A 25,000-nucleotide genomic window follows, 5' to 3' on the forward strand; every position below is an offset into this window, starting at 1 on the left:
CAGTAGCCCGTAGGACTTCTCAAGCAGGAATACTGTAAATTGCCAATGTCTTCCTCTGGCCGAGTTGCCTCATCCATAAAGTGTTGGATACAGGCTGGTGGCGCCTGCGCGTTTGTTAGCAGGGGAGGAGTTGAGGAGGTGGGTTTGTCCAGGGGGGCAATGCGCATCACCCTGGATGACCCGGATGGGTTTGAGCATCCACAGGGAGGCCCTGCCCAGGTGCCCCTGCATGGGTCAGTCCGACTCTTGTCATGGAATGTTGTGGGGATTATGCTCGAATGTCAACGACCCAGATTGGCTCAATTTTGTGAGGAAATGCAACATTTGCAATTTCCAGTCTCCTGTAATTGATGGTTACACTCTGTTAGAAAACAAAGTTGAGGCCAATTTGAGTGGCCGTCCATCAGAAGGGTCGGTACTGTACGCTTCCACAGCTTTTAGGATGACGCATGTGGAAGCCCTAATGCCATGTAAAGATATCATTACTTTACCATTCTCTGATCCGGATACAGGCTATTTGGTATTGGTGCAATTGTACAGTGTGCCAAAAGGAGATATTGGGGGTCAAATGATGATCTTTGAAAACCATGCTTTTTACTTTAAATGATAAACGTAGAACCCTATTAATTAAAGCAGGGGATTTTATTATTAAAGTTGGTAAAGGATTTTCCCTAGAAGAAGACACAGCTTGGGGCTTTCCACTCCTAGATACCCTGTAACTGTCCCAAGGGGCATTTATTCAATATTTTTCCTGTGGAACAAGGGCTGCGGGTGGTAAATGGGAGGGTATCCTCTGGCTCCCCAGCAAGAGAAATATGTATAGGTACTTCTATAATAGATTACTTTCTAGTAACTCTCCACCATTGATATAGAATAGTTGATATGCAAGTTGTAGATTGATGTGTGACAAGGCGCCAGAAGTAGGAGTGGGATACAGAGGTGGCATAATTCAAAAATATTTTATTAGAATGAATGAGAAACCTAACTAGCCCTAATTATTGAAGGATTCCCTTACTTAACAAACGATAATCCTGTGTCACAAGGTTGGTCTAAATCATAACTCGGTCCTCTGTCTGAACTCCTAATCTAGCCCTGTCACTACAAACAAAATATAATCCAATACTACTCAGGAGGCTGTCTCGCTCTTCCTCATGACCAAAAAGGGGTTACTTCTTCAGTTTACAGCAGTCCAAGTCCAAACGGAGTCGAAGAAAATGACACCCTTCTCCTGGTTCAGTTCCAACCAAGGTTTCATCGGTTTGTTAGGGTGCGATTGGCCAATTAGTAGACTATCTCCCTTCTCGTGATCTATACAGTTACTTGGTACCATCATTAAACACATTGTATCAGATGTTGTAGTTTCTGCGACAATTCCCCCGAGGGGAGTTGTACTTCCCTTCTTTGCCTCTGAGAAAAGGTTCAAGTGTCCTCTCTTTGGAAGCCCTCATGATTCTTCAACAGTTTCCACCTGTGAGTAGTAACCTTTGTAATAGTGTGAGGTATTTTACTCTTGGTACATAATACACAGTTAGTCTCCACCATTAACTTTTAGGGATGTTACTGTGACGAGGGAGGTTACTCCTGATGCACTTTGCACTGACTTTTGCTACTCCCACTCCCTTACTGGGTTGCCCCGTGCTTTCCTTTGCCTGCTTTTGGGCTGTTGCACAACACCGGTTCTTCCAAGGTCTGTCGCTTTGACGTCTTGACTTCTCCCCCCAGTCTCTGCTGTTCTGCGTCAGCTTTGCGAAACCCTGTGAGCAACGATGTTGGCGCCGTTATCGGCCCTATCGGTCCACCTCAGAGAGGTCACACTACGGTCTTCTTTCTCACTGCTTGATCTTGGGTCTGTTTGTGTCTGGCCTGATAACAACACTCTTGACCCTCTGCGAGAGTCCAGAGTTTGGCTGATCCGCTCTCTCCATGACCATTCTCTCCCGGTTTGGAACTCCCAGGCTTCACACCTGATTTCCTCTTCTATAAGTTCTTTGTCCCTTTTTATCTTTCCAAGCTGGGTCCTCACCAACCTAGTAGGATAGTCTTTTCTCTGACAATGAAAAGTAATTCAAGTCTTTCCTTACTACCAAAGGAGTGATCTTCATGCTTCTTCTGTCTTAGTACTCGGAGTTAACAGCTTATAATATACAAATTTGGTTCTGGGAAGTGAGCAGTCTAGGGGTTTAGATGAGAGGGGATCAGGGAAGTGGACCGCATGATGAACGTCCCTATCCCCAAGAGGGAAGTCCTTCCCTGGAAGATCCTCCCACATATAACCACCCCTAGGGAGACAATTGGTTAGCTGCCGCACCACCCTTGCCTTACAGGGAATGTGTCCCCCTTGGGGAGTAGTGACACTATTACACGATTTGTCACATATGAGAGTGACTACAGACTGTGAAAACTGGAAGGTTGCTTAGTAATTAAAGACAATGTATCCATTATGTGTCTGGAAGGACCTCTCACTTCAAATCGTAGAATGATTCGCTGGTATAAGGTGCACATAAAATTCTACTACGGGTACGGACTAAGGCGTACGTCTCATTTTGGATTGCCTAAAAGAAGGTAATCGAGCAAATACACTTATTTCAGCATATGAGAAACAGGCAAGGATCAAAACCCACAGATTGGCAAAAGGCTCTCTCAGAAAGAGAACCATTGGGTTAAATGTTGATTTCATAAGAATACCAAAGAAGCAGCTTTGAGCCCAACCTAGAAACCGTATGTATGAATAAAGCAGAGACTATAAGAGGGTGTGTTTTCTCAAAAGCAAAAACTAGCATCTAAGGCTTGGGAGAAGCACTTGGAGTTTGTGCAAAGAAACCCACTTTTAACTGTTTTTGGATGATTGTGGAGAAAGTTGCCAATCCCCAAAAAAACATTTTCTATTGAGATTGTTGTACAAACCTTGCAGTGGGTGTCACATTTTACTAATAGTTTTCAAAAGATAAAATAGTTTGCCCCAAGCAGGAGTCTTTATTGGCCCGGGTGGGGAATTCGCCGTCCACGTTGCCTGCGTAGTTATATATGCACAGTAAAAATATATATATATATTTTAGATATCGATATTCAAGAAGGGTTGCTAAAACTCGGTCCTATTACACAAAGATGTAGAATGCGTAATGATAAACAATGGTGGGGGTGTAGGAGGGGATGCACACCTCCATTTGGAACATACAGAGGACTGTGTCTGGGTTGTGTTTTGGCTCCCATTTGTGATGAATCCAGTGATGCCATCACTTCCTCCCTGGGGTCCGGGAAAGGCCAGACGCTACGTGGTCCTGACCCTGGGGGTGGCTGTCCAACGGGGGGCCACTTGGAGGGGAGGGGCACCCTCGTGGGAGGGAAGGAGGCTCACTGGTAGGAACATGGCTGCAGCCTTTCCACTCAAGGTATGGCATTCCACTAAGTTCACCAACCTTTATAGCCTATTGTGGTGCATATCCGTCCAACCCCTCTATACTGAGTACTACGGGCTCCTTGTGACAACTTCTACCAAAACACTGAGGCACAGTGAGTTAAAGAGTAATGCAGAGCGCAAAAGCCTTGGAACTAGAGATGCGCTTTGGTTGTTGGAGGCATCCGATTCGTGCCGGGACATTTAAAACCTGGCACCACAAGGAAGATGGAGATCCACGTTAACCGACACAAGCCTGGAAGTGAGAAACAGACCTGCTATAGCAGTGAGCACAAGGGCTCCTATTGGCATCCTCATGAGAGGTTCAGAGGGGAAGAGTTTGCTGCACGCAGACCTGTATCAAGTGAGGCTGATGAGTGGAGGTCCAGGTACGGCAAACAGGCGGGACACTAGCAGAAGGAGGAGGTGCCCCGCTGGAGAATCGGAGAGCTGTGGAGAACGCCAAAGCAGCCAGGGAACACCGGTGAGCCCAGTGAGAGTAAGTGCGACACCAGGGCGCTTCAAGGCATATTCTGCTTGCTGAGGGAAGGCGGAGCCACTCACAGGGCGAACCCTGGCGAGGGAGCTCGGACACAGACCACATTTAGAAGGGAGACAAATGAAAGGGGGTCAAAGACCTAGTACCTGAACGAACTGAATTGTAACATAAGGAAGAAGTCCTGGCAGATGAGTAAACTAGGCAGCCATTTGCGAGTCTGGGACCCGCACCCAAAGTGAATAAGACCTGCCAGGAGAGCATACCGGACAATGTGATTGTGAGTCAGGAGACCCGCACTAAAAGAGAACATTAAGAAAGCCCTGGCAGGGGAGTGTACCAGGCAGTGTGACTGTGTACGGAGACCCGCACCCAAAAGGGAAAGAGAACATTGGGAAAGCCCTGGCAGGAGAAGATAGCAGGTGGTGTGGTTGTGAGTCTGGGACCTGTACCCAATTTCAAATAAGAGGTTTACAAGAAAGAGGTGCCAGAAGAGAAAAAGGCAGCCTCTTGAAAGTGTATGAAACCCAGGGGAAGGAACCATAGACCTTGGGCTGAAAAGGTGATTGAACTGTGAAGAGCCAAGTGAGTCAAGGGGAGGAAAAGAACTCTTGCGGGTGTGAAGTCTAGGGGATGGGAGACCCCCGCACACCCCTCGATTGGATAATAGCACGTTTCTGGGAAAGAGAATTGTGGTTAAAATCAGAGAGTCTCTGGGGAAGGGGACCCCCCATCGCCCCCATAGGATTTTGAAACCATGGGGACACAGGACGGAGAACTCTTTATTTTTGGACATTCTGACACTGACACCCTTTAGTTTTGCTGAGGCTGGGGAATCCCCTCAAAGTCATAGGGCGAGAGGTCTTTCTCCAAACCTACTTTTAATTTAATAATAGTCTATAGCAATCCTAACAATGCCACACGTAATAGTCTTACTCCTAATTCATTACACATTCTATTTAATTTACATGCAAACGCACTACAAACAACTCTGGAGCAGTCAAGGCCTTTTGCACCAAGGATGGGGAAAAGAACGCTGCCGTTGTTGGCATATGCCAATGATGTCTAGCTTTTGCTTGCACTCCCAGAGCCCTTTGGAAATGGCTGGACATTTATGATAGGTTTATGGCTTCCAGGAAATTAAAATTAAATGTGTCAGTCATCTGTAATGATAATGGACAAAGGTAGCCATCATGCCAAAGTGTTTTTGCTAATCTGATCCCCGTTAGAAAAAGTGCAGCATTTTGACAAGGCATGACCTGGGCGATATTGGGGATTTCTCGCTGTTAGGACTGATTTTCTATACTCTGGCCTGGTGGACAGATGTTGGGACTGATTTTCTATACTCTGGCCTAGTGGACAGATATATAGAAGACAAAAACTCTAATTTTACTGGCAAAACACACATGCACGCAGTCCCTATACAGAAGAACACCCTGACCCTATTCAGAGTGTCTCTCCCTGGGTGCTCGGTGGTGCACCGCCGATCTAAAAGGGATAGCGAGGAGACTCTCCCTGATCAGCAGATATACACATAAACCTAACAAATATGTTAAAGCCAGACAAAAGTATACAGATTCTGTGACGAGACGGTGTGCATTAGATCTTGTCTCCTCCGTGTGGACAAGGGGTATGTACTGCCTGGAATTTCGCTATGTTTTAATCACCAACTAGGCAGTTACCCCTGTTGCATTGGAACTTGTTCTGAACTGTTAAAACAAGAAAGCCCTTAGAGAGGGGAGAATCTAGTGGCACAGAAGCCAGTCTAGTATAAAAAGCAATTTTATAGCGTGTTCAAATTTCATGAGTTGGACATCTTAGTGCTCATGGGCATATGGGTCAACCGATTTCGATGACCACGGTTATTTTGGTCATCTTCAGGACTGAGCAGTTCTCCATTCAGTGTATGTAGCTGTTGCAAGGTCTTTCGAATGAAGGATGCAGCAAAACATGATGCAGGACCCCTCTCAGGACTGGGCTAGACTCAGGTAAGCTGTTTCGGACAGTGGTCACCGCAGCATGGTGACGCAAAGGGACATTCTTGTCGCAGTTGGACTTTCCCTCCTATCTTGGGTACCCTTGATGCTAGGACTCCGAAATGTCGCTGACATAAGTGTTGTAGGACAAGCTGATGATCCCCCAAGTTCCAGGTCTCAATGCGGAACAGTGACAGCACAGTAGCCCAAACTCAGAGCTGATCAGCCACAGGCCAGTCCCGGGGCACTTCCGAAGGCTCTTCGCAGGGTACCGAGCAGACGTCGGGAATGGATGTTCTGTCCACTCCAAGAGTCGCAGCTCACTCACAGGACTGCTGAAGATCGAAAGCAAGACAGGGCACTTCCTGGACAGCAGCAGAAATGGGTTGCCAAGCTTCCTTCAGGCGGGTCAGCGGTCTCCTAACAAGTCTTAACAGCTGGACAAAAGTCTTGGCTTCTTCATGTTTCTCCAGGATCTCTCCAGAGTGGGTGCATGGGTCCTCTTCTTACGCCAAAAGCCAGTTAAGAGCCGATACGCCCAATAGCAGAACTAGCACCACACAAACAACCCAGCAGTGGTCCAACCAGGACAACTGGCGGTAATACTCCTGTATAACAATGAAACCAGTTTGTGGATTGGGACCAGACAGTCCCACCCCACATTCTCCCAGCATACACACATAGCCCTCCAGTAACCTGCCAAAACCCTCTGCTTTCTCTGGCACTGGAAGTCAATATAAGGATTTTCCTGGTCTCACAGGCCAGGAAGAAGGCTAAATGACAAGATGGCCAAAGGACAAGTGGAAAACCTTGTAGCATGGCCATGTTTGGTCACTAGCCACAGTTGGTAGACAACGCAGCGAGGCTAAAACGAAAAGCAGCAAAAAATTGTAAGAAGTCTCTGCTGCCACCAGCTTGTCCACTTAACACACCTAGAGTAACCAAAAATCCTTTGAGTGTTAGTCTAGGGCAAAAATAAAAGTGTACCCTATTGTACTGCATTGTAAGATGCTTTGTACAATGATAAACAGTTACCACAAGTGATAAGTTACTAAAAGTAGTAACAAAGTAACTAGACTAAGGGAAACAATATTTCCCAGTACTGACTGCCTGAAGGACATGTCACTTCCCAATAAACGTTGAGCAAAAAACAGTGTAGTGATGCTTAAGTCTTCACTGCGAAAAGTACAGGTCAGGGTCAAAAATTAAAGCAAAACGTTTGGGGGTCCATAAAAATGGAAGTAAAGTTGCGGTAAAGAGAAATCTTTCCTAACACTCGCTTTTCGAAGTTGATACAATTATAACCATTGGCCATGATAATCAAGGGTTATTACATAAAAGCATGTGCCAATGGGTTAATTGGGGCTGACAACTGGGGAGGACAGGTCCTGCTGGCAAATTGCAAGACTCGGAGAATGAATTCTGCACAGCTCTGTTGACCTGCCCACAAATGCGCCATCAAATTTTACTTGCAATGAGTTGGGTTTGGGGTATATTGAAGATCATTATTTTATAGCCCCTGTAGCGATGGTGCTTGCAACGTGAGCAAACCCAAACACTTCTCTATCGGGAGATTTACTTGCTGACATTAAATATCACCAGTCCGTGCTTCAAAAGGTAGATGGGTTAGTCCTGTAAAAGCAATTTTTGCCGCTACAAATGGTAGCCAATAGTTTGACCAGCCATATTTGATGGAAAACTTTACCAAGGGGAAGGTCAAGATATTCGTACTTAACGTACTCCAGGCACGCAGAGAAAGAACAGAGCATGGGAAACTATTGGATGAAGCTAATTTTGCAATGACATCAACAAGGATCCTCAAGCCATACTAGGAATGGTGCATGCAGTCTTCTCATCGTATACGTTTAGTCAGTTTCCAATTTAAATTCCTTCCTTTTGAATAATGCGAAGGGGAAATGGTTGGGGTTAGAGACTGAGTTTCATACCTGCCCCTTTTTCCCTGATGATTTGGAATCATTGTGCCATTTAATTTCCTTTTGTCCAGCCTATACTTTAATTCCCATATTAAATCACAGCGTGTTGTAGCAATTTAGGCCCGCACTCTTGAAATGTTTACAGATGCAGGGCAAGTGCTTATCTGGGGCACTCAATTATTCTATTAGCCAGCCACTGCGACTTACGAAAATTGCTGGTTCAAAAGTAGGTGGAGTGAAAATTCAGGAATTATTGTTTTAATGATGGGTTATGCAATGATTGTATTTTATTATAAAAATGTATCTGTATTGTAATTTTGCTCTATGAAGGTTTTATGTGATTTATCGACAAGACTGGGATGTTCTTTTTGTAAACATGTTTTATGATTTTATAATCAAAAATATACTATTTTGACAGACACCGAAACAGGACTTTGTAACTCATGTCGGTATCTTGAACACACTGCAACTGCATGGAAGACATTTAGGGGAAGCGTGGCCTTCTACCAAAACAATCACTGGTGACAGTCTTCTATGCTTGCTATGCTATGCTATGCTTTGCCTTGAGGCTTTTCTCCTTCTTCCTCTAGGCTAATCTGCAGTCCTCCTCTCCAACACCTTTGGTTGTCATACCTGGGACTAGATCGCCTCCGATTGGCTCATCCATAATCACTAGGCGAATTGTGCCTCTATTGCAGCTTTTACTTTGGTCTGGTCACACCTACTTGACTTTTACTTCTACCCAACAGCTTACTTTGGACTTGGTCCCATTATAGCCTATGGTAAAAAAACATTTAAAACTGTAATAAGGGTAATGTGAAGTTTTTGTACAGAGCCTTTTTTGCCAATGATCTTGACCTTGCTGGGCTAATTACACTTAAAGGTTACTTCCCTTTAAAATGTATTACATCATTGTTTTAAATTGTTACTATGTGTCTTCCTTGCACACTATCTTTGATTTGTATTACTTCCATGTATTGTAGATTTTTCCTTAAAAACTTTATATTTTTCATTAAATGTACTTTGTGAGTAATCCTTTGTGTGCTGAAGTATGTATAAATTGTACTTCATAACCACCTAAGACTGCGGCCAGACTGCCCAGTCACACTACTGTTGTGAGAATCAGGGCTAATTTTAGGGAAACTTAAAGATTCCTCCACACGTTTAGTGCAATAAAGAGATCTTTATTGTATGTCTTCTGGATACATTGTACACCCCACCGGTCCAGTAAACAACCTTCATCCAACACACAAAGATTCATCACATGAAGGCTTGTTGACATTCTGCATTCCATATTCCCATTCCACATTCTACCCACAGGAATGCATAGAAAGAAGATGTAACAGGAACACGTCACTGTCACAATTGGTTGGTTTACTCACGCTCCTGCCAGAGGAGTTGTTGAAAACCTTCCTACCAAGACTTTTTGTTAGAAGGGCTTTTCTCTGCCCTGTGTTTGGATAGTAAGAAAGAAATAATGGTGTTGTACTCGCTAGGAGTTACAGATATTATCCATGGTCTTAGGCCACTTTAAAGCTGATCATCAGTTTGCACCTTCAGGTAGGGTCTAAAAAGCAAAATCCTCTTTTTGAAGCCGTTGACTGCTGAAAAGTACTAGGAGTTTTGTGCCCTTTTCATCCAGTTGTGACAGACTAAACTTTTGCATGCCTCCGATGTGTCGGTCTGGTAATGAATAGTTGGCTGTGAGACAGTGCTTTTATAACTGGTGAAGGGAAGTGTGGAGAAGTGTACTCACAGTTTGGCAGTGTTTTTTGGCTGACGTCTGGTGAATTGCTTTATGTGCCACTACTATGTCTGGGAGCTCTGTGCTCGACCAAACTCGTCTGAACTAACAAAACCCACCACGCTGCGTGAAGGGAAGTGTGGAGAAGTGTACTTGCGCAGTTTGCCGGGCATGTGGTATCAGTTCCCGTGAAGTTCAACTGTTTGGTTATTCTTCAGGTAACTACCTTTGAGCCATTGTGAGTAATTGAGTATTCACTGGCGTGATTATCTATGGCAGGGAAAAGCAATTGTCGTCTTTGTATCCGCTCTGTCGTTTTAGCAGGAAATAAAGATAGGTCTACTGAGAAGACACATAAAGAGTCACTGATGTAGGTTGTGGTGGGTGAAGGCTCTCCTACTGGTGCTCAAGGACCTGGTTTTACTGAGAATTATATGGTTTCTGAACTATTAGTTCATTTGTGTGGCCCTACAATACTAGCGCCTTCAAACACAGGCGAGGGACCAAAATCCTGGGAGAAACTTAACCAGGATCCTCTAATAATGACTCCAATTGCGGGTCAAAAGATTACTGACCTTTTCCTGTGTTCTGGCACCAGCACTGAGATTTGGCTGTTGGTCACACTCTGTGCCTTAGCCATTGTGAAACATTCCAGTATCAACTACCAGTGCATGATTGAAGCAGCCGAAGAAATTCTTTGTTCAGCTATGGCTTCAGAAGGCGTGGGGAATCAGATGGGGAATGGAAACTTTATGGAGGTACGACTTTTCCCCATACAGGGAGAGTCCCGCTTTGAACCTCATGAGCGGAATGGAAATCTCATGGAGCAATTGGTCTTCTCTGAACATGGTGATCTCCGTTCAAGGATTCCTACCCTGTTAACAGAGTTTGCTTTTTGAGGAAATTAAGACTCTGCACAGTTGAGTGATAATAGGAGAGGCAGTGTACCTCTACGTCATACCCTTAGAGATGTAGAGGAAAGGATCAGGCTCACATCTCCCGCAATCTCTGCACTTAATTCAGTCTTAAGTACATTTGTGGAGTGTCGAGGCGATTCCTGGTCCAGCGGGGAGACAGCACAAACTCCTACCTGCCCTTGAAGGTCTTGGTGCCTGTTGTAGTGAAAACATAGGCCTCCGCGACCCTCAGGGGGAAAGAGGGTTAGGGTCCATGGGTTGGATGCAAAGGGGGAAGTAGGTACACTGGTAAGAGGATTAGGGAGAGGTTATAGATAGGTAAGGGGTGTTGGGGAAAACAAAAACATGCTCCTTGGCCCTTGGCTTACGGGCCTGCTCCAGCTGGCTTCTTGCCAGAGCGCACTCTGGTACTCGCTGCACCTGCACACACACACACACACACACATGCATGCACTTGGAATGGGGTTTCGCCACTCAGTTGTTCCATCACTTGAGTTTTTCCCACGTACACTCACTTTATTGACGATAGAGATTGCCCCTCCAGTTAGGGAAGCTTGTCTTAGCCCCTTGACACTGATTCAGGGGCTCAGTCCCTTAACTCAGAACTTAATTCTGGAGCACCTGACTTTAGCGCTTAACCTTTGCTTGAAAGCACTACCGAAAACATGAGAGATTTAGAACACAGGGTACATAAACTGAGCTACCTTGCTTCGCTGTAATGACACTGTAAAACAAAATACATTGCACACTTTGTCGTTCTAATGTCATTAAAGTAAGCTGCCCTTAGCTTTGGATGTTCAGGTTATCTGGAGCTTGTCCCGGTTATCAGCTATCTCCCATATACCCACGAGCTGCGTATGTGGTCTGGCAAAGAGGGTACAGTTAAAACGTGCCGCGTAACTTTTATGGCACATCCAAAGGCACATGCATCACAAGAAGTGCCCTCCAAACACTTGTCATGCGTGTTAATGGTTCTGCATTAATGTCTGTGTTAGTGGCAACCCCCCTAGCGCCCGTTCCCAACTGCATGCTGTTTTATTCCTACGCCGTCAGGTTTTAGCTCCCTGCACCAAGCGCTCGATTCCCTTCACTTATCTTTATAGCCTGCGGGGCCTGCTGCGGGCGAGGTAGTGGCCCCGCGATGAGTATTGCCGGGAGCGTCTCTGAAAGCATCCATACTGGTGAAGCTTTTAGCGCGAACAAGCATTTGTTGCTCACGCATGCGCGCAAGCCTGGGCATTGGTCTGGGCTTTGTCCAGCAAGTTTACGTGCCTCCTGTGCGTTGGAGCCGCTGGGGCTGCTGGGGATTGTTGTCCTCCCCCCGCCCCCAGTTGACCTTGTTCTATGTTTTCTGCTGGCATGTGCTGGCTGAAAGCGTCTTATGCACCTGCAGAAGGGACAAACATGGCACCTACTGTGATTTTGGACCCCCATTCTGCCCGCTACTCTGTGCTTCCTGATCTGTCTGTTTAGCCTCATGACAGTACATCCCCTCTCCGAAGAAGGACCTGGTTTATCTGGAAAGTTACGATGGAAAATGCGTAAGAGCCGTGGAGCATGTATATTGGTGGATGGTTCACATTAACGTTCCTCTGGGTCTAAACCGACCCAATCAATGAGGTAGTATAACTGACCCCCTCTCATAGGTGAGTTCAGAATTGTCTGTACTTCATACTCTGGGTTCCCATCAATCAGGATAGGGGGAGGCCTTATCATTCGTATATGTTGTGCAGCTGGCTTTAGAAGTGCAATGTGGAATACAGGGTGTATTTTCATGTGGGGAGGCAACTGTAGTCGTACAGCAACAGGTTTTATGACCTCTGATATTTGAAAAGGGCAGATGAATCTGGGCTTCAGCTTCTGGGACCCAGGGAGGTATATGTGCCGTGTTGATAGCCAAGCTTTATCTCCCACTTTATACTTGGGGCTTTCCCGGCGTTTCTTGTCTGCGTATGTCTTGTATGTAGTTTTGGCTGTATCCAAATTTTTATGTGCATTTGCCCATACCTGTGTCAAAATTTCTATTCAAGCTTGTACTGATGGTAATGTGCCAGGGGTCTGGGTGACTGAGGGTTGCACATGCGGGTGGTACACATATGTGGAGTACAAAGGGGAGTATCGAGTGGATGCATGTTGAGAATTATTGTAAGCCAGTTCAGATAGCCTGAGGACTTCTAGTCATGCCCCTCTGTGATGTGTGTGAAACAACGTAAATATTGCTCCAATGTTTGATTCAGATTCCTTGTCTGACCATCTGTTTCTGCGTGGTAACTGATTGACATTTGCAGGGTGACTCGTACTTGTTTGCAGAATAAGCGCCAGAACCGTGAGGTAAACTGTGTTCCACGGTCCGAGATGATTTGTTGCGCTATCCCCTGTAGATGAACTATCTGTTGCTAGAACAAGTCGACCAGACCGCTAGCCGATGGTAAACCCTCGCAGGGAACAAAATGAGCGAGCTTGGAGAGTGAATCGACTACCACTAGGATGATGGTATATCCGTGATCAGATGGTAATTACACAATAAAGTCCATTGATGGGGTATGCCATGGTTGTTTAGGTGTGGATAGGGGGTTTTTGATGATCTGTCCTGTTGCGTGTGCATTCCTCACATTCTTGGTTAGATTGTTGAATGTGCTGCCCTGGCCACCAGTAATGACGGCCAACTAATTCCTGAGATTTGTTGATTCCAGGATGTCCTGCTATAGGTGAATCATGACACCACTTTAATGCTAGCTTTCGCAGGGCAGTAGTAGGAAGGTATAATGCTGCTTCCTGATAGGGTAGGCCATCCTTGAGATAATGCCTCTTTTTGGGGTCCTCCCATTTTGCAGACATAGCTTTCCCTATTTGCTCAAACAGTTTGTTGGTGGTTCCCCCTATGATTTTGGTCTGAGGGATAATGGGTAACAATGTTTCCTTAGAGGGCTCCAACTGGAGCTTCCGGATACCTGGATAGTATGTCCGCTTTCTTGTTTTCTTGTCCAGGGCGGTATATAACCACAAAGACAAAGCCCGCAAGTACATGGCCCATCGAAACTGATGTGGCTTCAGAGTTCTTGCAGATTTTAGGAACTGAACTTTACGGTTATCCGTTAGAACAGTTACCGTATGCTGTGCCTCAAGTAGGTAGTGCTTCCATTCAGCAAAAGCTGTCTTGATGGCGAGTAACTTATGATACGCTATGGTATAATTCTGTTCCGCTGGATTTAGTTTTCTGGACTAATATGCCACTGAGTGACGATGACCTGATGGGTCCCGTTGAGATAAGATGGCTCCCAACGCGTATCTTTTATGGCACATCAAAAGCACATGCATCACAAGAATTGCCCTCCAAACACTTGTCATTCGTGTTAATGGTTCCGCATTAATGTCTCTGTGTTAGTGGCTCCCCCCAGGCGCCCGTTCCGAACTGCATGCTATTTTATTCCTAAACCTCAGGTTTTTAGCTCCCTGCACCAAGCGCCTGATTCCCTTACTTATCTTTATGGCCTGCGGGGCCTGCGAGGGTTGCCCCGCGATTAGTTTTGCCTGCCGGGAGCTACTCTGAAAGCGTCCGTACTGGTGAAGCTTTTAGCGCAAAGAAGCGGTCGTTGCTCACGCATGCGTGCAAGCCTGGGCGTTGCCCAGCAAGTTTACATGCTCCGTGGACTGTGTCTCCTTTGTGTTGAAGCCACTGGGGATTGTAGTCCTCCCCCCCCCCCCCCCCCAGTTGGCCTGGTTTCATATTTTCTGCTGGCATGTGCTGGCTGAAAGCATCTGATGCACCTGCAGGAGGGACAAACATGGCACCTACTGTGATTTTGGCCCCCCTTTGTGCCTGCTACTCTGTGCTTCCTGATTTGTCTGTTTGGCCTTATGACATGGAGTTATACAACAACATTCCGGATGAAGTCAGGGCGCATACTCTCGTCCTGAGTGATGTTAATCTAAAATTCGGAACTCATGGGCAGTGTAACAGTCTGCTCCTCCTATACCTAGACCTGGGGCTGGCCTGTGTCATGCATCTGAGATAGTCAGTTATTGTAGCATCCAACTCCCTTGATGGGGAAATCATTGATCTTACCAAACCTCCCAAAATCGTAAAGAAAGCCGGAAAACTAAAGGCTTATTTGTAAAAAAAAAAATAAAAAACTCATGGAAATGTCTTTGCTCCTTACACACTAGGAAGGCTTTCAGATCATAGTCGCTATCTACAAGAAGGGAGATCGCTTCTGCCCCATTAGTTAACGTTAGATCACTCTCCTGGTCGCCGACAGTAAAATCATTTCTGCACTTCTTTTAAAGGAAATTGAACAGTTGATGGAAAAAACAAATCGCTGTACAAATTTCAAACCGGGTTCAGTAAGGGAATGGGGACAGAAGCGAATGGGCCAGTGATTAATGTATTCATTGAATGGGCTGGAAGGAAGGATGCTGATCCCCTACGTGTAGCTATGTAGCCTGTGTGGATCTGATCCTGGCATTCAACATCAGGGATCGAAATTAAGATTAGAATATCAGGATCTACTACTGGAGCTAGGACATAACGTTCCGCACATCTAACTGCAACTTAAGATGCAAATGTAAATTGTGCTCATTTATGGACCCCTTATGCTTTAAATGTCCTATAGATTTTACTTTACTTTAATATATTTGTAATGCACACCTGGGTACCTGGAGGCTTAAGGGCGCAACATGCAGACAAAGAAAAACTGAAAATAAATACAAACAGCCAGGCCGCCCATGGAAAGGGAATGTGAATCATCTGAACAACAGAGTCTTCAGCTTTTTCCTAAACAAGGTTGTGGAGCTGAGTCCTCTAAGGTCAGGAGCAATAGCATCCCAGGCCATGGGAGCTGCCACAAAGAATACACATTTGGTGGTCTGAGTAAGAGTGCAATTAGGGATCTTAAGTTGTTTCGTATTATTTGATCAAAGATTCCTCATGTTAGATTTGTTGACCAAGGCATCCTTCAGGTATAGTGGACTTGAGCACACCATGCATTTATGTGTAATCAGCGGGAGGGGAATTCTATCCTAGCCTCGATAGGGAGCCAGTGTAGGTCGCTTCTAGCATTCGAAACATGGTCTCTCCTACCGAGACTAGTGATGACCCTAATAGCGCTATTCTGTATGATTTGCAACCTTGCACATTCTGATTTATTGAGCCCTACGAAGAGGCTACGACAATAGTCAATTGTAGAACAAATAATTGTGCTACCCACAGTCTCGCAATTGGCTCAGGAAATATAAGGGCAAAGTTGGACTAGCAACTTCATATAGTAGACTGTGGAAGACACCAGGCTGCTCACTTGGGCATGCATATTCAGATTTTGATTTAAAAAGATCCTAAGTGTTATACCTTTTGTTCTTGGTTTCAATTTCAGAGTCTGCTAGCCGAAAAGAGCTGTATTCAGGTCCACGTTTTAACACACTTTTCCGTGCCTACCGCCATCAATTCAGTTTGTTCCTTATTAAGCACTAGGCCATTCTCAACCATCCACACTTGAACTTGAATCAAATCATGTATTTTATTTATGTTCTTAACATCTGCCTCATAATTACCAGAAAGTGGGATAATACACTACATATCATCTGCATAGTTGGTAAATCAAATACCAAGATTGATTTTTCCTAATGCTTCATAGATAGTCCCAAATGCATAGAGTTAAATTCACATAGGTGTGTTTGTTTGGCATCAGTGTAACGCTCACCTGATTCCCACGGAGGCGCAGGTCTGGCTTCGAGTGCTGATGCTTCTTCAATGGTGAAGCGCAGGACTCTGAAGATGGACAGGAAGGGCCCTCTACTCTGGCTTCTCCGGCTCGCAGGAATATTCCCCTGTGCGTGAAAAGGGAGTATTACCTACTGACTGAGTTATGCTCAAGCCTCCCACTCTCTTCCAACCCTCCACGATACCCTTCCACGATTCCCCGTGAAGTCTCACCTTAGGGTCTGAAAGGACGAGCTCTCCATCCTGCTTCTGACGCAGGGGCGCGTTGAACCCAGTTACTTCACTGGATTGAGGTTGGATGGGAGTTCAGGTAAGCTTGATTATACTGGTAAGGCGCTGTAAAAGTTCTGTTGCAAGTTCAAAAGTTCAAGCTTTAAATAATAATGTTCATTGTCTTTTTTCAGGTGATGAATGAAGATTCCTTTGGAGACTTCTTGCAACAAAGCGCTGATGTTGATGTCTTTTCCCCATAGGGGCCGGGGTTCGGAATGCCGGAGATATGGCGCCGACCCGAAGTGAAACGTGCAGTTCCAGTAAAGATCTGGTAAGTCCTAGATGAGCGCTCATGTTTTTGCATTCGCTCATCTAATGTCTTTGTCTTTTTTCCCCATAGGGGCGGGGGTCCTGCTTGGAAGCAGCAAGACCCGGAATGAAATGGGAATGACCCAACAGGTAAGTCTTAGAAGGAAACTGAGCTTTTCCTATTCCCTTCCTTCTCTCACCTCTTATTCTTGTCTTTTTCTCTAGGCTCTGGGAAGTGGCTGTGTATACGGATGATCGCTGCTGAAGATGGAGGAACCCAGGAAAGGTGAGTGAAATGCAGCGCTGCAGCGATCGTAACGAAATGCTTTTAAAAATGATGTCTTCCCTTTCAGGATCGTCGGAGATGTCTCTGTGGTGCAGATTAGCTGGTAGGTCTCTTGTCTCCCTTTGCAGGTGACCCAGGATGCTGATAGGCGTGGCTGAAGTCCAGATGCAGGAGCTGACACGGTGAGCGTCCAGCTGCGAGGAGCAGAACAACGCGAAGCGTGAGTTGCTGATCGGGTGTGGTTTAAATAGCTTTGGAAGAAGTTCCAATTGTGTATCCTTCCTCCGATCAGGTATGTATCCTTCCCCGACCACACCCGGGTGGAAAGTAGTCCCACAGGTAAAGTAGTTCCTATTCAGGCCTCAAGAGGGCCTGGATGTGGCAGCATGGTCTGCATCAGGTAAGTGCACATTAAAACACTTGAACACATGTCTAGCTTTATGAGCCTGGCGCCTAAGGCGCCAGGACAGAGGTCCAACATGAGCGGCGCCAGGTCTGGTCCAAAGGGCCCCAGCTTGGGCCCGCTGGCACTCCCCTGGGGGAAATGATGCCTGCCTCTGGGGTTGCTGGGTCGGACCTGGCTCCTTGGAGGTAGGCATCATGACAGTACTCCCCCTCAAGGCCCCTCCCAAGGTTCTTCCCTCCGGGGGTTTGGGCTTGTTCGGAAATCTCCGGTGAAACCTTTGTACTAATCGAGGTGCGTGGACATGGTTACTAGGCTCCCACGATCTCTCCTGAGGTCCATATCCCTTCCAGTCAACAAGATAGAAGAGTTTCGACTTTACCACCTTGGAGTCTAAAATGTCTTTAACTTCGAATTATAATTCCCCTTCAATTTCAACTGGATCTGGAGGCTTGGACAATCGGGTTCCTGGTTGTACTGGCTTCAAAAGTGATGCATGAAAAACTGGATGAATACGCATGTTGGACGGTAGATCCAGTTTAAAGGCCACTGGGTTGATTATAGCTTTGATGGGATAAGGTCCTATGAATCTGGGATTGAAGGTTCGTGGGCCCTGGAGGGGTAAATGTTTAGTTGCTAGCCATACCTGGTCTCCTACTTGCTAAGGAGGAGTTTTACTTCGGTGCAAATCAGCGTTTTCTTTATACTTTTTCTTGGCTTGCTGTAAATGAGTTGCAGCTTCTTTGAAGGCTCGGGTTATTGTGGAATGCAGATGATTTACTGCGGGCATTTCCAGGGTCAGAGGTGGATCTAGATCAGAGGTCCGAGGATGGTGACCATACAAAGTATAAAAGGGGGTTTGTCCGGTTCCAGAATGCACTGAATTGTTGTATGCATATTCTGCGATCCAAAGGATGTCTTTCCAATTTAACTCGGATTGGTGTAACATGCACCGAAGATATTGCTCGAGAGTCTGATTGGTTCTCTCGGTTTGTCCGTCGGTCTGGGGGTGGTTGCTGGTGGATAACCGCACATCTATTTGTGCTAGTTGGCAACACTTCTTCCAAAAATGTGAGATAAATTGACTTCCACGATCCGAGACTAAAATGGAAGGGAAACCATGTATGCGAACTATATTCTCCAGGAATTCCTTAGCCAAGGTGGAAGCTGAAGGCAAACCCTTTAAAGGGATAAAGTGGGCCATTTTGGAGAATAGGTCCACAATTACAAGGATTGTGTTATAACCAGCACAAGGAGGCAGATCTGTTATAAAGTCCATTGACAGGGTGTGCCATGGTGCCGGTGGAATATCCAAGGGTTGAAGTAGGCCGGCTGGCCTTTTCTTTTGAGCCTTGTTTTGGGCGCAAATTCCACAAGACAGTACAAAAGACTTTGTCTTTTCTCCAAGAAGGCCACCAGAAGTGGCGTTTGATTTTTTCCTCCGTTTTAGCGGTACCAGGGTGTCCTTCCATTAAAGATTCATGATGATGGGCAATAACAAGTTCTTGCAATTCTTTACTTGGCAGAAACAACCGCTCCTGGAAGTAGGGTAAGTCATCCTTAACGGTGTAATGAGGACCATTTTGACTCCATTCCAGTAAGGTTGAAGAGTCTAGAAGTTGTTTTGCTTGCGTTTGGATATCCTCAATAGATTGCAATGAAGTTAAGCCTAAGATTCTTTGCTCAGGTATGATGGGCACAGGTTCTAAGCTCGAATTAGGTTCTTCCATGCCAATCCGGGATAAGGCGTCTGCTTTTCCATTCTTGCAGCCAGGGCGATAGGTAATTACAAAATCAAATTCTGCAAAGAATAGAGCCCATCGGAGTTGTCGTGAAGATTGAGCTTTGACCGTCTTTAAATACTTTAAGTTTCTATGGTCCGTAATTACGGTGATGGTGTGTCTTGCCCCGAGAAGGTAGTGACGCCAAGCCTTGAAAGCAGATTTGATGGCCAGTAACTCTTTATCGGTAATTGCGTAGTTGATTTCAGGAGGAGAAAATTTTCTGGACCAAAAGGCCACTGGGTGTAGTTGGTTAGTTTTTGTGTCTCTTTGCGACAGGACAGCTCCCATGGCCGAACTGGAAGCATCGGTTTCCACTATGTATGGGAGATCTGGGTGCGGGTGCTTCAATACAGGTGCAGAGGTGAATTTGGTTTCCAGGTCCTGGAAGGCTTGTTCGGCCTCAAGAGTCCATTCGAAGCGTTTGTTTTTCTTTAGGAGAGCGGTGATGGGTTGGACTGTTCGGGAAAATTCCGGGATGAATCTTCAATAGAAATTGGCAAAGCCGAGCATGCTCTGAACTCCCTTCACCAAGCTTGGAGATGGCCATTTGAGGATGGCGTCCACCTTTCGCGAGTCCATTCCGACTCCTTGAGGTGTCAGGATGAATCCGAGAAACTCAACTTCTGTGGTATGAAAAACGCATTTTTCGAGTTTTGCAAATAGTCTGTGCTGGCGCAGTTTCTCAAGAACTGCCCTAACATGTTTTCTGTGATCAGATTCTGAAGAAAAGTACACCAGGATGTTGTCAATGTAAACAATGACGCAGACATCGATAAGTTCCCGAAGAACATCATTCATAAAGTACTGAAAGGCGGCAGGTGCATTGCACAAACCGAAGGGCATCACCTGATATTCGAAGAGCCCAAATTTGGTGCGGAATGCAGTCTTACATTCGTCGCCTTCTTTTATGCGCACCATGTGATAAGCTCCTCGGAGATCTAACTTGGTGTACACACAAGCGTCTTTCACCTGGTCGATAAGCTCAGGGATCAAGGGCAGAGGATAACGATTCTTAATAGTTACTTGATTTAGGGCGCGATAGTCTATACACGTTCTAAGGTCGCCTTCTTTTTTTGGCACGAAGAACAGAGCTGAAGAGACAGGAGACTTGGACGGGTGAATAAAACCATTGGCTAGGTACTGATCTAAATACTGACGCAAATGCAGGTTCTCAGGTTCCGTAAGAGTATAAATCCTACTACAAGGTAGTTGAGCATTGGGTACCAGATCGATCTGGCAATCATAAGACCGATGGGGAGGTAACGTGTTAGCCTGCTCTTTCTGAAAAACGTCTTGGAATTCTTGGTATTCTGACGGTAGCTGTACAGGGGTGGAAGTTGCTGTGGCTAGACCCATAGCTGGATTTCTTGGATAACAAGTTGGTTCACAATCAGGAAAACATATCTTCTTTGCTCGCCAGTCAATTCTGGGATTATGTGTTTCTAACCAAGGAATTCCAAGAATTACTTGAAATTGTGGGGCCTTGATCACATCAAACACGATTGCTTCCCGATGTCCATCCTGACCCACCAGTGTCACTTCAACAGTGGAATGCGTTACAGGCCCTGAGGCTATTTCGGTTCCATCTACTGTAGTAATAACATCTTGGGTTACTTTCGGGCAGAGAGGAAGCTTAATCCTGGAAGCCAATTCACGGTCTATGTAATTTCCAATAGCTCCACTGTCGATGTATGCTTTTATAGCATGCAACCTCTGAGGCTGTTTTGGGTCCACGAGCACCATTGGCATGACGAAATGCAAGGTCAAAGAGTTAGTTTTCAAGCATGGCAAGCGGAACCCTACGCTTGCCGGGCTAGGTCGTTTCCCGAATCAGGTGTCTCTAATTCATTATCAGTAGCTCCAACCACCTTCTTAAGTGGTTTAACTGGATAATTTCGAAGAAAGTGACCGGAAGTCCTGCAATACAGACAAAGTTGCATTTGCTGCCTTCTCTCTCGTTCTTTCTGCGTTAATGGTCCTTTAACACCACCGATTTGCATAGGTTCAGATACGTCGGTACTCTTGGAGGTAGCGTGGGTTTTGATCGGTGCTCGGTTTTCATACTTGAACCAATCTGCTTTTCTATTTTTAAGTCTGTGATCAAGTTGAACCACCAAGTCAATGTAGTCTGCGCAGACCTGGGGTGGGTTTACTATCTGATCTAGAACATCCTTAAGCTCTCCGCGCAGGACTCGATGAAACAATGTGATCCTTTTGCTTTCTGGCCATCCAGTTTCCACAACCAGTCTGTTAAAGGTGGCTATGTAGGACAGAAGATCCTGAATACCTTGTCGTAAGGATAGCAGTTCGTTATCAAGGGCCTGTCCTTGAGAGTGTCGAGCAAACAATCTTTCCATGCTCGCCTGGAAGCCCTGAAAATTCTGGAGAATGGGATCATCCTGATTTACCAATGGAATAGACCAATCGGCAGCACTGCCACTGAGGTAAGTTAGTATAAAGGCTACCTTGGTCTGGTCGTTAGGGAAGGCTCCGGGTCTGCATAGAAAGTGTAAACGACATTGGTTCATAAAGACGGCATATTTCTTGGGATCCCCCGCAAAACGTTCAGGCGGGGCCAAAGGCATGTGTCCAGGTAGATTAATTTATACCGGGTTACTCAAACCCATTGATGTGGAAATGTCTCCGGAATTAGGTAAAGGAGTGTGCCCTGCCTGGGCCTGTAATAACCTTTTGACTAGGTCATCAGTTCTTTCCTTAGATAAGATCAGTTCTCTTTTGAGAGCGTTAGTCTCCTGGCGGGCTGAGTGCACCTCTGCCCGTAATTCCCCCAAAAGCTGGGCCAGCTGGTCAGTCTCGGAAGTCTCCATAGCGCCCGGGTGGGAAATTGTGGGTAGGCTTTGCGTTCTGTAACGCTCACCTGATTCCCACAGAGGCGCAGGTCTGGCTTCGAGTGCTGATGCTTCTTTAATGGTGAAGCGCAGGACTCTGAAGATGGACAGGAAGGGCCCTCTACTCTGGCTTCTCCGGCTCGCAGGAATATTCCCTGAGTATTACCTACTGACTGAGTTATGCTCAAGCCTCCCACTCTCTTCCAACCCTCCACGATACCCTTCCACGATTCCCCGTGAAGTCTCACCTTAGGGTCTGAAAGGACGAGCTCTCCATCCTGCTTCTGACGCAGGGGCACGTTGAACCCAGTTACTTCACTGGATTGAGGTTGGATGGGAGTTCAGGTAAGCTTGATTATACAGGTAAGGCGCTGTAAAAGTTCTGTTGCAAGTTCAAAAGTTCAAGCTTTAAATAATAATGTTCATTGTCTTTTTTCAGGTGATGAATGAAGATTCCTTTGGAGACTTCTTGCAACAAAGCGCTGATGTTGATGTCTTTTCCCCATAGGGGCTGGGGTTCGGAATGCCGGAGATATGGCGCCGACCCGAAGTGAAACGTGCAGTTCCAGTAAAGATCTGGTAAGTCCTAGATGAGCGCTCAGGTAATGTTTTTGCATTCGCTCATCTAATGTCTTTGTCTTTTTTCCCCATAGGGGCCGGAGTCCTGCTTGGAAGCAGCAAGACCCGAAATGAAATGGGAATGACCCAACAGGTAAGTCTTAGAAGGAAACTGAGCTTTTCCTATTCCCTTCCTTCTCTCACCTCTTATTCTTGTCTTTTTCTCTAGGCTCTGGGAAGTGGCTGTGTATCCGGATGATCGCTGCTGAAGATGGAGGAACCCAGGAAAGGTGAGTGAAATGCAGCGCTGCAGCGATCTTAACGAAATGATTTTAAAAATTATGTCTTCCCTTTCAGGATCGTCGGTGATGTCTCCGTGGTGCAGATTAGCTGGTAGGTCTCTTGTCTCCCTTTGCAGGTGACCCAGGATGCTGACAGGCGTGGCTGAAGTCCAGATGCAGGAGCTGACACGGTGAGCGTCCAGCTGCGAGGAGCAGAACAACGCGAAGCGTGAGTTGCTCATCGGGTGTGGTTTAAATAGCTTTGGAAGAAGTTCCAAGTGTGTATCCTTCCTCCGATCAGGTATGTATCCTTCCCCGACCACACCCGGGTGGAAAGTAGTCCCACAGGTAAAGTAGTTCCTATTCAGGCCTCAAGAGGGCCTGGATGTGGCAGCATGGTTTGCATCAGGTAAGTGCACATTAAAACACTTGAACACATGTCTAGCTTTATGAGCCTGGCGCCTAAGGCGCCAGGACAGAGGTCCAACATGAGCCTGGCGCCTCAGGCGCCAGGACTGAGTCCAAAGGGCCCCAGCTTGGGCCTGCTGGCACTCCCCTGGGGGAAATGATGCCTGCCTCTGGGGTTGCTGGGTCGGACCTGGCTCCTTGGAGGTAGGCATCATGACAATCAGTTGGCCTTTGGAGCCAAAAATAGCTCCTTGTTGCTGCTGGTGTCAAGCTAACCAGGCTCTTCTAGGCTTCAAGCACGAGCTAAATAGCTCCCAGCTCCCCTCAATTATGAACCTTGCACATGGTGGACAGGTCTAGGCTCTGGACTAAATTAAGGAATTGGATTTTTCCAGACCCACTCCTGTCCATCTCGTTGCATTTACATTCTGACACCAAGCTTAAGGTCAGGCTCGATAAGTGGGGTTCAGTTTCTGAGATAATTCCCACTGCCAGGGCTCTCAGACATGGCTGCCCTTTAGCCCACCGCCTCTTCAATGTATACGTGTCTGATTTGGGTGACCCAAGATAGGTCATGAGAGTTGCTCCTGGCTCAGCTATGCTATACTACTCCTGGATAGAACCCAAGTGAGGTTGCAACTCCTTTTATCTTGTTTATATGATTACACTTGCAAGAATAAGCTAAAAGTTAATTCAAAAAAGACAAGTGTTTTGTGTTTTAATGTCGTTCCATCAAGACCCCCTGATATATAGTTTTTAGTGCAAACAAATTTCTTATTATAACAGACTATTAGGTACGTGGGTTTCATCTTAATGCAAGTTTCAACAAATTGTTTTTCTCCCGCAGATTCCTCCTCATGATAGATATCCCTCATCCAGCTCTGCTGTTTGGAAACTTTTTGGCAGAGGGCGTAGTGGACCTCGACTTGGCTGTTGATCCGTCTTGAGCGGCTCTCGATCGTCGGCTTCCTGAAGTGACATCAGGCGTTGTGTGTGTGTGTATATATATATACACACACACACACAACTCCTGTGATTAGAGACTGGTTTTTATTGCCAGTCTCTAATCTATGGTTGTCCAGTCTAAAAGTTGAATTAAGAGGTTAACTTTTAAACATAGTTATTTCCCCTATATTGCATAATTGTTCTATATCCTATTCTACTATAATGGTGCACATATTTGTATTGATTTTATTGCTTTTTGTACTGAGTGGTTTGTTTTAAATATCTATGTTTGCAGACCTAATAGCAGAAATTAGTTTTAACTAAATTAGGCACTTTATGCATTGGCACTTTATTCTTATTGCTTTATATAGCAATAAATGCACTTTAGCACATAACACTTTTGAGCACTTAGCACTTTATTATTCTGCTTATATTCAACCAGCTGCAAACATTCAAATCGAATCATAGCCTGTCAATTGAATTTTCAGGCATGTGCACTGTGCAAGTAAAAGTAAAAGCAAAAATGAAAAATGAAGAATTTTAGGATTATATGTTTTCTATTCAGAATTAATAATCTCTTGATCAATGTGCATTTTTGAAGGGGACATTGGTTGCAACTCTGGCAGATTTATAAAAGAGTTGACCCACTTGGGTTATACTTGCCAGTAATAAACATCCTGTTAACATGGTTTAGGCTATAATACATCTACTATACAAGGCAAATTTGCCACTTACAAAATGGCCGCTGTGTTTTACTCTCGACTCACTGAAGCTATACATTTAGCTA

General features: G+C 45.7%; 1 protein-coding gene across 7 annotated transcripts in view; it reads left to right on the forward strand.

The window, feature by feature from the left end:
* TOP3B (DNA topoisomerase III beta) overlaps positions 1-25,000 on the forward strand; it is a 636,381-nt gene that overhangs the window by 399,919 nt on the left and 211,462 nt on the right. The window lies entirely within an intron of this gene.

Source organism: Ambystoma mexicanum, chromosome 10 (genome assembly GCF_040938575.1).
Source record: "Ambystoma mexicanum isolate Mex_15411 chromosome 10, UKY_AmexF1_1, whole genome shotgun sequence".
Taxonomy (NCBI): Eukaryota; Metazoa; Chordata; class Amphibia; order Caudata; family Ambystomatidae; genus Ambystoma; species Ambystoma mexicanum.